Here is a 12,912-nt window from a genome sequence, read left to right on the forward strand (position 1 = left end):
GTGAAGACTGATTCAAAATTCTCATTTCGTTCATCTGCCATCTCTTTGTGCCCTATTATTTCTCTGGCCTCATTTTCTAGCAGGCCTATATCCACTCACATCTGTCTTTTATTTTTTACACACTTGCAAAAGCACTTCTATCAACCTTGATATTGTTTTCTCGCTTGCTTTCATATTTCATCTTTTCTCTCCTGTTGATTCTTTTAGTTGCTTCCTGTAGGGTTTTAAAAGCTTCCTAATCCTCGAGCTTCTTGCTAATTTTTGCTTTGTTGTATGCCCTCTCTTTTGCTTTTACCTTAGCTTTGACTTCCCTTGTGAGCTACAATTGTACTATTTTGCCATTTGAGTATTTCTTTGTTTTTGGACTATGTCTATCCTGCACCTTTCTCATTTTTCCCAGAAACTCACACCATTGCTGCTCTGCTGTCATCCCTGCCAGCATCTCCTTCCAATTTATTTTGGCCAACTCCTCTCTCAGAGCAGTGTAATTTCCTTTACTCCACTGAAATACTGCTATATCAGACTTTACTTTCTCCCTATCAAATTTCAAGTTGAACTCAATCCTATTGTGATCACTGCCTCCAAAGGGTTCCTTTACCTTAAGCTCCCAAATGGCTTCAGGTTCATTACATAACACCCAATCCAGTATAGGTGATTGCATTGTAGCCTCAACAATAAACTGCTCTAAAAAGACAACTTGCAGGCATTCAACAAATTCACTCTCTTGATATCCATTATCAACCTGATTTTCCCAAACTACCTGCATGTTAGAATCTCTCATGACTATCATAACGTTGCCCTTTTGACATGCCTTTTCTATTTCCCATTGTAATCTGTAGTCCACATGCCAGCTACTGTTGGGAGGCCTGTATATAACTACTATTGGGGTCCTTTTACCCTTGCAGTTTCTTAACTCAACCCGCAAGGATTCAATATTTTCTGATCCTATTTCACATCTTTCTAATGATTTGTTGCCGTTCTTTACCAGCAGATCCACACAACCCCCTCTGCATACCTTCCTATCCATAAGACCATAAGACATAGGAGCAGAATTAGGCCATTCAGCCCATCGACTCTGCTCCGCCATTTCATCATGGCTGATCCCGGATCCCATCCAATCCCATACAACCCCATATCCCTTGATGCACCGACCAATCAGAAAGCTATCAATTTCCGCTATGAATGTACTCACAGAATTCCGGTGAGTACAGGCCCAAAGATTCTAAATGTTCCTCATACGTTAACCCCTCTGATACAATGTTTAGCCTTGGACATTCAGCTCCCAGCTACAATGATCCTTCAGCCACGATTCAGTGATGGTCACAATAACATATAGCCAGCAATCTGTAAAAGTGCAACAAGATCATCCACCTTATTTCTTATACTCTGTGCAGTGATAACACTTTGAGTACTGTATTTGCTACCCTTTTTGGTTCTGCATCCCCAATACACTGATACTCACTCTGCCGGCTGCAATTTTGTCCTATCATCTGCCTGTCCTTCCTGACAGTCTGACTGCATGCTATCTTTGCTTTTTTACCAACCGTCGTATCCTGAGTCCTTTCACTTCAGCTCCCACTCCCGTGTCAAATTAGTTTAAACCTTCCCCAACGGCTCTGACAAACCTATCCACATGAATACTGGTCCCCCTCGGGTTCAGGTGCAACCTATCCCTTTGCTACAGGTCATACCTCCCCCAGGAGAGATCCCAATGATCCAAGCACCTGAAGCCCTGTCCCTTACACCAGCTTCTCAGCCATGCATTTGTCTGCCAAATCATCCTGTTTCTACCCTCACTGGCACATGACCCAAGTAGCAATCCAGAAATTACTACCCTGGAGGTCCTGCTTCTCAGCTTTCTGCCTAGCTCCCTAAATTCTCTCTTCAGGACCTCTTTGCTTTTCCTCCATATGTCAGTGGGACCAATATGTACCAGGACATCTGGCTGGCCCCTTCCCCTCCAAAATGGTGTGGACACAATCCGAGATTTCCCTGACCCTGGCACCTTGGAGGCTCCATACCATCTGGGTGTCCCGTTCACATCCACAGAAGCTCCTGTCTGTTCCTCTGACTATTGATTCCCCTACCATTACTGCTCCTGTCTTCCCCCTCTTTCCCTTCTGCACCACGGACCTATACTCAGTGCCACGCTCGAAAACTTCTACAGATGGACAGCGCAGAGCATTCTGATAGGCTGCATCACCATCTGGTACGGGAGGTGGGGGTTGTTACTGCACAAGACTGAAAGAAGCTACAGAAAGTTGTGAAATTAGTCAGCTCGATCTTGTGCACTAGTCTCCGATGTACCCAAGGCATCTTCAAGGAGCAGTGACTCAGAAAGATGGTGTCCATTATTAACAACCCCCCATCACCCAGGCCATGCCCTCTTCTCATTGTTACTGCCAGGAAGGAGGTACAGAAGCCAGAAGACACACACTCAGCAATTTTGGAGCAGCTTCTTCCCCTCTGCAATAAAATTCCTAAATGAACATTGAACCCATGAACACTACATCATTTTTTTAATATATATTATTTCTGCTTGTGCACTATTTTTTAATCTATTCAATATACTTACTGTAATTGATTTACTTCTTGTTTTCTTTTCTTTTTTCTTTATTCTTCTATTTCTATTTCTATTTTCTTCCCTGCTATATTATCATGTATTGCATTGAGCTGCTGCTGCTAAGTTAACAAATTAGTACATCCATAGGTACATGGAGCTTAGAAAAATAGAGGGCTATAGGTAAGCCTAGTAATTTCTAAGGCAAGGACATGTTCAGCACAACTTTGTGAGCCGAAGGGCCTGTATTGTGCTGTAGGTTTTCTATGTTTCTACGTTTCTATATAAATTTCACCACACATGCCAGTCATAATAAACCCGATTCTGGTTCTGATTCTGATCAGGACTGGAAAAAAAAGATGAGAAGTCAGAGTAAAAAGGTGGGGGGAGGGCTTCTTCTGTACTAAATTCACTCTTACCATAGCGCAGACAGGTTCTCATCTGTAGTAACACATTGAGGGGATGGGGAGGAGACAAAAGATAAAAAGGTCATGAAAGCCCCCCACATGTTTACCATCAACATAGAAGAGGAAATGAAACACTCCATGCCAGCATACAACAAAACCAGATCAACATTTGGCTTGGCTGATAATTCACAAGTGATACCTCAAAAGTACCAGGAAATTATTATTTGGGAATGAAAGGGCCCTCTCATTTCTCATTGATTGTAAGATAGTATTTTTTTTTATTTCTGAACACTAATCCACAGAACTAGATTTAAGATCTGGAGATCTGGGTACAAATTAAACCACAATATCTGGAGAAATTAAAATCTGCTAAGTAAATTAATCAAAACAATTCAACAATTGTGATCATGAAAAAAACTGCGTTCTCATTAAAACCCGTGTTGCTCAGGAAAGGAAATCACACTCCCTTATCCACACCCTGGAAATGTGGTTTCTTCATGGTCTCTTCAACTCAGGGTAATTAGAGATAAACAATATAATTTTGTATTTTATCTCTTTAGAGATATAGCACAGCAACAGGCTCTTCTGGCTCAACAAGGCTGTGTGACCCAATTATACCCATGTCACCAGTTAACCTCATCCGAGAAGACCTCAACCTTGTCGTTGGGTTTGAAGGCTTGCGTGCTCAATAACCCAGAGACCTATGTTGGCTGGAGTCAGGGCTTTATGCTTTGGCTTTTGGTAGGGTCACCCATGCCAAACAGGTCAAAGGGTAGAGGCCAGACTTAGTGTGGTCCACCAGTCCTCCAGGTTTCTAAGAGTGGTCCACTGGTCCTCCAGGTTTGGGGGTTCAGCTCAGGGCTAACGACCCTGACTGGTAAAACACAATTGTTACAGAAACATTAATGAAGAATCCTTCTATGCAGAGAGAGATGGAGGACTTCATTGCTGCCCTAAATGCCAGCAGCATAACGGGTAGAAAGTAAGTACCAATTAGCCTACTCACCTGTGGAAGTAAAATGGAGCATCCAGAGAAAACCTACACGGTCACGGAGAGGATGCACAAATTCCTTACGGACAATGGCAGAACTGAACCCCCAGCTCGCCAGCGCTGTAATACCGTTATGCTAACCGCTATGATACTGTACCCCCCGTGGTAACCTGGACAGCGACATTCACCACCTATGAATGAATAAACAGAGAAACACTCATTGTAACAAGCCTGAGGATCATCTTTGACCAGAAATGTAACTGGATGAGGTACAGGATCACCATGACTACCAGGTGCTCTGTAGTGATGAACTCAGGTTCTGGCTTTTCTCTTATAAAAGGCACACGTTCAATAGTTCAATAGATCCATTTAATATCAGAGAATGTACACAATATACAAACTGAAATTCTTGTTCTTCGCAGACATCCACAAAAACAGAAGAGTGCCCCAAAGAATGAGTGACAGTAAAAGCATTTGAGCCCTAAATTCCCCTATTCCCCCCTCCCATGCACAAACAGCAGCAAAGCAACAACCCTCCTTGTCCCCACTTACTTCAGCAAAAAAAAGCATCAACACCCTCCACCCTTCAAACAAGCAATAGCAAAGCCCCTAATACCACATGCACTTTCTCTCCCTAATGAAGGGACAAAGATGTTCTCTTTTCACAGCGAGAGGGGAGACCAACAAAGACAAACAATTCGCTGACTTACGGTGTTAATATCTTAAATGCAATGAAATGTTCTCTATTTGCCTGGGTGAGTGCAGCTCCAGAACATCAAAGAATATTCTATACTCTTCTGCAAGAGTGCATCGCCAGAAGAACTCAGGTCATGTTTCTCTTTTCTGGATTCATGCAGCTCTAATCTCACTTAAAAAGAGCGGCATGGCCACGTAATGGTTCGCACAACGCTTTCCAGTACAGACGACCCGGGTTCAATTCCTGCCATTTCCTGCCCGGAGTTTGTACATTCTACCTGTGACTGCCTGGGTTTCCTCCAGGTGCTCCAGTTTCCTCCCACAGTCCAAAGACGTACCAGTTGGTAAATTAATTGGTCATTGTAAGTTGTCCTGTGATTAGGTTAGAATTAAATTAGTGGATTGCAGGGCAGAGTGGCTTCAAGGGCCAGAAGGGATTATTCTCCACAGTTTCGCAATCAATAAATAAATAAATAAACAAACCTTTATAGCATACACCCTGAGTATTCATTCTAACTGTGAGCAGTGCACTGTGGCTACAGTTGGTGCCAAACCTTCTTCAGCAGTATTTGGGAAGCCCTAATGTCACAATGACACAAAATGCTTGCATTCTACTGTTAATCACCTCAGTGATCATAAAATATGAACAGAATGATCAATTACATTAACAGCCTTAGGTACGTCTGTGTCTCGGTAGATCGATTCAGGTTCAGATTCAGATTTATTTATCTGATGTACATTGAAACATGCAATGAAATGTGTCGTCTGTGCTAGCAGCCAACATAACCTCAGGATGTGCTGGGGGGTAGCCTGCAAGTGTTGGCACACATTCCGGATCCGAAGTGGCTCAGCAGAACAACAGAGAACACAACAAGAAAGAAGACAAAAACAGCAAAATAATGACCACCCCAAGAAATTCTGCAGATGCTGGAAATCCAAAGTAACACACTTAAAATGTTGGAGGAACTCAGCAGGCCAGGTAGCATCTATGGAAAAGAGCAAACAGCAAAATAAACCCCTTCCCTCCCTCCCACCCAATATAACCGTGCAACCCTAGTACAGGTCTCTGGGCCTCCAGACTTTGGCTATTGGTCAACAACTTCTGAACTTGCAATCAACATTTGGGCTCCAATCTTTGGTATCATCCCCTGCACTAGCCGATGACAAGACCATGAATTCTAAGTTTGAACTCCAGCTTTAACAACTGAATGGCCCTCAACACCTCCAGCTCGCAAAGAAATCCAATCCCAGGGACCGGAACAGTCCGACATCCTTGGATGTCCTTCATCACCCATCCACGTCCTTTGAGTGTGGGACAGAGTCATTGACCAAGGCTGTGTTTCGTCAACCTTCCTCATTACTGTTCTTCGAGCACAGATTGCTCAGTACACAGACTTGCCACAGACATGACTTGGGATGACTAGCTGACATGTTTAACGCACATTTCCAGCACAGCTGAAATTCTTCTAAACAACACTTTGAGGTATTTCTAAACTGATCAGAGTCAGAATCATTTTACTGCCAGTATGTGAATCATATCAGAAATGATTGTGGTTTGACGCCAAGCATAAAACACAGAGCAATACCACAACAGACAACACAATACCAACCAACATACGAGGGGTGATTAGTCTGTGGCCTAAGATAGAAGGAGTCAATTTTAGAAAACCTAGCACATTTATTTTTCACCATAGTCCCCTCCTACATTTACACACTTAGTCCAGCGGTCGTGGAGCATACGGATCCCTTCTTGGTAGAAGTGATCCACAGCAAGGGTGATTGATAAGTTCGTAGCCTAAGATAGAAGGAGATGAGTTATTAACTTCAGACTTTCTGCATAATCACTCAATGTGTTGAACTGCACATGCATGTAATGAGAGCATCTTGGACCTCCAGATGGTTCACAGCAGGGGTGATTGATACGTTCGTGGCCTGGGTAGAAGGAGATGAGTTATACAGCTCTCGTTACATGCACGTGCAGTTCAACTCTTTGAGTGAAAATGCAGAAGGTTTGAAGTTAATATCTCATCTCCTTGTACCTTAGGCCACAAACTTATCAATCACCCCACTGTCGACCACTTCTGGAGGTCCAAGATGCCGACTTCTACAAAGAAGGGATCCGTATGCTCCACGACCGCTGGACTAAGTGTGTAAATGTAGGAAAAATAAATGTGCTAGGATTTCTAAAGTTGACTCCTTCTACCTTAGGCCACAAACTTATCAATCACCCCTCGTATTAGAGTTCAAAGTAATAATAATAATAATAATAATAATAATAATAATAAGTACTTTATTGATCCCGAGTGGGAATTTCTTTCGTTACAGCAGCAACATTTAAAAATACACTTAGCAGTGTGGCGATCTGAACTAATAATAAAGTACAGAATGATAATATGCACAATAATAATTTACCAATTTGCAATAATGTGCAATAATAATGTATGAAATAATAATGTAGAGACTATTGTACTATGATGTGTGTCGTCCTGTCACACAGAGATGAACTGTTGTATTTGCTTATTATATTTGGTAGGAAAGATTTTCTGTAACGACCCTCGTTGCAAAGGAGCTGAATACAGCAGTGTTCAAAAGTCTGAGGCACATTTATAGCTAGGGTGCCTAAGACTTTTTCACAGTAGTGTGTGTGTTTGTCAATGTGGATTGAAGAGCAAGTATGTAAATCTGGAGGAGCAAAGTGGCGGGTTGGAGCATCACGGGAGGGGTGTGGGACAGGTGGCAGAGAAGGAGTGCCAGGGCGGGTGGGGGGTGGGGGAAGGGGTGCAGATGCAACCAATCCTGTGACACCAGGCAAGGTCAGTCAGTTGATTCCAAACAATTGGTTTATTGCCCCTCAGTCCACAATAGAGACCCATATCAGAATCAGGTTTATCATCACTCCCATATGTCATGAAATTTGTTTCTTTTTGTGGCAGCAGTACAGTGCAATACATAAAATTACTACAGCACTGTGCAGAACTCTGAGACACCCTAGCTATATGTATGTGCCTAACACTCTTGCGCGGTGCTCTACATTTATTATCAAAGTATGTATACGACCTTGACATTCATCTCCTTACAGGCAGCCATAAATCAAAGAAACCCAATAGAACCCATAAAAGAAACAAGACAGTCAAACACCCAATGTGCAGAATAAAAAAACAAATCATGCAAACAATAAAAGTAAGCAAATAACATTCAGAACTGAAGTTCACAAAGGTGAGTCCACAGCTGTGAAGCCACAAAGCCAATAGTGAAAACAGCCATGATTAATCAACACTTCCCATATTATTCTGGTCAAGGTGTTGCCTGTGTACAATTCTCCTTTGATCAACATCTTCTGCATTGTTCATGAAACCATCTTTATCACTTCTTTTAAGTCTTTTATGTTTGTTTCTCTTCTTGAATGTGATTCTGGAACTGTTGGAGCCTGTGGTTTGCTGTTTAAGATTGTGTGGGTGCTTCAGTACTCCGCAGTCTCCGACAGGATTGTAGGAGGCAGAAGCAGTGTGAACTAACCTCGTGGTGAGAAGGCTGTAGGATGGCACGCAAGCTGATGTCTGACCCTGTTTTGCTAATTAAAACTTCCATTGTTCACCAATTAAAGTGAGAAGGGCGATTGAAACATCAAAGTGAGTGCGGGAGTTTGGAAATCGTTTGGGAGTTCCAGCCCTCCGCAGTCTCTGAGAAAATTGCGGGAGACAGCGTAAATGAACCTCGCAGTGGTTAAACTGATATTTGGCTCCATTTCACTGATTAAGGCTCCCATTGTTCGCCAATTAAAGCAACGAGGGAGATTGAAGCATCGAAGTGAGTGCAAAAGGATGAGCATTGGCGGTTTGTCTTCTGATTGCTTGTTCTGTACCATAGAGGGGAAAGCCTGCTTCTGTGGAGAGTGTTGTCCAGGTTTTTTCTGCATTTTGGATTTGGACTTTAGACTATAGACTCATTATATTAGTCTTTTAGTTTTTATATTCTGTGTTTTTTCACCTGATATTCTCAGTTTTTTTTTGTGCGGGGAGAGGATTTTGAGGGTCGTTATGCCTGATCCATTTTGTTTTTTTTTTGTGTGCTGGGGGAAGGGATTTGAGTGTCGATGTGCCTGATCTGTTTGGCTCAGCTTCTGTTCAGGAGGTGGAGTTGGTGGTTGATGAATGAGATGCCTTTCTTTTCTTTCTTGGTTTCATGGCTACCCAAAGAACTAAAGAACTTCAGAGTTGTATACTTTGATAATAAATGAACTTTTGAACCTTTGAATCTTTGACCATTGAGAAGAACGGTCACATTCACAGACATCAATAATCAGATATAAATAAATGTGAACATAAGAACAGACTCAATAATTATCAACAGAACAAGGAGAGCAGGAAAGACCATTTAATGGATATTGTGGTGGGATAGTTAGGATATTACCCCTCAGTAAGTTTTGTTGAGAAGCTGAATAGCTGGATCATCTGTAGTCTGTCACTCTAATGTCAACTTATCCTCCATCTCATATGAAGGTGAATAATGGGAATTGTTGCAATCTGATGCAAGCTATTGTTCCATTTAATCAGTTTTCACATTTTAAAGTATGGAAGACCCCTGAGTTTTTATCTTTTTATTTATTGAGATTAGAACATGGAACAGGTTGGCACCCAGCAATCCTAGTCTAATCACGGGAATTTATAATGTTCAATTAGACTACCAACTGGTATGTCTTTGGAATGTGGGAGGAAACCATAGAACCATAGAACCATAGAAACTACAGCCCAGAAACAGGCCCTTTGGCCCTTCTTGACTGTGCCAAACCATTTTCTGCCTAGTCCCACTGACCTGCACACAGACCATATCCCTCCATACACCTCCCATCCATGTATCTGTCCAATTTATTCTTAAATGTTAAAAAAGAACCCGCATTTACCACTTCGTCTGGCAGCTCATTCCACACTCCCACCACTCTCTGTGTGAAGAAGCCCCCCCAATGTTCCCTTTAAACTTTTCCCCCCTCACCCTTAACCCATGTCCTCTGGTTTTTTTCTCCCCTTGCCTCAGTGGAAAAAGCCTGCTTGCATTCACTCTATCTATACCCATCATAATTTTATATACCTCTATCAAATCTCCCCTCATTCTTCTACGCTCCAGGGAATAAAGTCCTAACCTATTCAACCTTTCTCTGTAACTGAGTTTCTCAAGTCCCGGCAACATCCTTGTAAACCTTCTCTCCACTCTTTCAACCTTATTTATATCCTTCCTGTAATTTGGTGACCAAAACTGAACACAATACTCCAGATTCGGCCTCACCAATGCCTTATACAACCTCATCATAACATTCCAGCTCTTATACTCAATACTTCGATTAATAAAGGCCAATGTACCAAAAGCTCTCTTTACGACCCTATCTACCTGTGACAACACTTTTAGGGAATTTTGTATCTGTATTCTCAAATCCCTCTGTTCCACTGCACTCCTCAGTGCCTTACCATTAACCCTGTATGTTCTACGTTGGTTTGTCCTTCCAACGTGCAATACCTCACACTTGTCTGTATTAAACTCCATCTGTCATTTTTCAGCCCATATTTCCAGCTGGTCCAAGTCCCTCTGCAGGCTCTGAAAACCTTCCTCACTGTCTACTACACCTCCAATCTTTGTATCATCAGCAAACTTACTGATCCAATTTACCACATTATCATCCAGATCATTGATATAGATGACAAATAACAATGGACCCAGCACTGATCCCTGTGGCACACCACTAGTCACAGGCCTCCACTCAGAGAAGCAATTCTCCACCACCACTCTCTGGCTTCTTCCATCGAGCCAATGTCTAATCCAATTTACCACCTCTTCATGTATACCGAGCGACTGAATTTTCCTAACTAACCTCCCATGCGGGACCTTGTCAAAGGCCTTACTGAAGTCCATGTAGACAATATCCACTGCCTTCCCTTCATCCACTTTCCTGGTAACCTCCTCAAAAAACTCCAACAGATTGGTCAAACATGACCTACCACGCACAAAGCCATGTTGACTCTCCCTAATAAGCCCCTGTCTATCCAAATGCTTGCAGATTCTGTCTCTTAGTACTCCCTCCAATGACTTACCTACTACTGACGTTAAACTCACCGGCCTACTTTTCGATCCTTTTTTAAACAACGGAACAACATGAGCCACTCTCCAATCCTCCGGCACTTCACCCGTAGACAGCGACATTTTAAATATTTCTGCCAGGGCCCCCGCAATTTCAACACTAGTCTCCTTCAAGGTCCGAGGGAACACTCTGTCAGGTCCCGGGGATTTATCCACTTTAATTTTCCTCAAGACAGCAAGCACCTCCTCCTTTTCAATCTGTACAGTTTCCATGGTCTCACTACTTGATTCCCTCGATTCCATAGATTTCATGCCAGCTTCCTTAGTAAATACAGACGCAAAAAACCTATTTAAGATCTCCCCCATTTCCTTTGGTTCCGCACAAAGCCAACCACTCTGATCTTCAAGAGGACCAATTTTATCCCTTACAATCCTTTTGCTCTTAATATACCTGTAAAAGCTCTTTGGATTATCCTTCACTTTGACTGCCAAGGCAACCTCGTGTCTTCTTTTTGCCTTCCTGATTTCTTTCTTAAGTATTTTCTTGCACTTCTTATACTCCTCAAGCACCTGATTTACCCCCTGTTTCCTATACATTTCATACATCTCCCTCTTCTTCTTTATCAGAGTTGCAATATCCCTTGAGAACCAAGGTTCCTTATTCCTATTCAATTTGCCTTTAATCCTGACAGGAACATACAAACTCTGCACTCTCAAAATTTCCCCTTTGAAGGCTTCCCACCTACCAATCACATCTTTGCCAGAGAACAACCTGTCCCAATCCACGCTTTTTAGATCCTTTCTCATTTCTTCAAATTTGGCCTTCTTCCAGTTCAGAAACCGGAACACCTGGAGGAAACCCAGGTCAGAACGTACAAACTCCTTACAGGCAGTGACGGAAATTGAGCCCAGAGGAAACCATATGGTCATTCCTGCTCGTCTCAAGAAAGATCTGTTTATGTGCACCATACCTTGACCAACACAACTTTTAGAGAACGTTAGAAGAAGAATCGTAGAGATACATCAAGCTATAAAAGCTAAAGACCTGAGTGGTCATCAGTCCTCAGTAAGAGGAATTGTCCACAAATGTAGGAAACTTGGTACTGTTCCTACTCTGGAAGAAGGTTTTATAGTTTGATGAAACCAAAACCGAGCTTTTTGGCCATCAGACTAAACACTATGTTTGGCGTAAGCCAAACACCGCACATTAGCAAAAACACACTATCCCTGCTGTAAAGCATGGTGAAGGCAGGCTTGTGAAGGTAAAGGATAAAATTAATGCAGAAAAATACAGGAAAATCCTGGAGGAAAACCTGACGCAGTTTGCAAGAGAACGATAACTTAGGAGAAGATTTGTTTTCTACAAGACAATGACGTCAAGCGTAAAGTCAAAGCTACATAGGAACGGCTTTAAAGCAACAAAGTTAATATCCTTGAGTGGCCACGTCGGAGTTTAGACCTCAATCTAATTGAGAACTTGCGAGTGGGCTTGAAATGGGTTGTTCAGTCATGAACCCCGTGCACACTGACAGAGCTTGAGCAGTTTTGTAAAGAAGAATGAGGAAAAATTGCAATGCCCAGATGTGCAAAGCTGATAGAGACCTATCCACACAGACTCAAGGCTGTAATTGCTGCCAAAGGTGCATCTACTAAATACTGACTTGAAGGGGGATGAGTAATTATACAAGCAACTATTTTGTGTTTGATAATTGTAATAAATTTAGAATTTTTTTCACTTTGACACAAAAGAGTCTTTTTGCTGATCAGTGTCAAAAAAGCCAAATTAAGTCCACTGTGATTCGATGTTCTAAAACAATAAAACATGAAAACTTCCAAAGGTGGTGAAAACTTTTTATGGGCACCATATGTCATAAAATTTGTTTTTTTTCGCAGCTGTACAGAATAAATAGATAAAATTACTATTTTACTGTGCAAAGGTCTTGGGCTACCTAGCTATATATGCATGTGCCTAAGACTTTGGCAGCGTACTGAAATTTCGTGGTAATTAGTATTCTAATCTCTGTTTTTACTGATACTGAATCAATAATACTGCAATTCCTGCATTAGGATTTTCTCAGATACAACAGCTTAAAATGCGTTTATTTGAAATAAAGTTTATTTATTTTATTTTTTAGCAATAGGATGCTGATAGGTTCTTCTGGCTCAGTGAGCCTGCACCACCCAATTACACC

Source organism: Mobula hypostoma, chromosome 2 (assembly GCF_963921235.1).
Source record: "Mobula hypostoma chromosome 2, sMobHyp1.1, whole genome shotgun sequence".
NCBI classification, from domain to species: Eukaryota; Metazoa; Chordata; class Chondrichthyes; order Myliobatiformes; family Myliobatidae; genus Mobula; species Mobula hypostoma.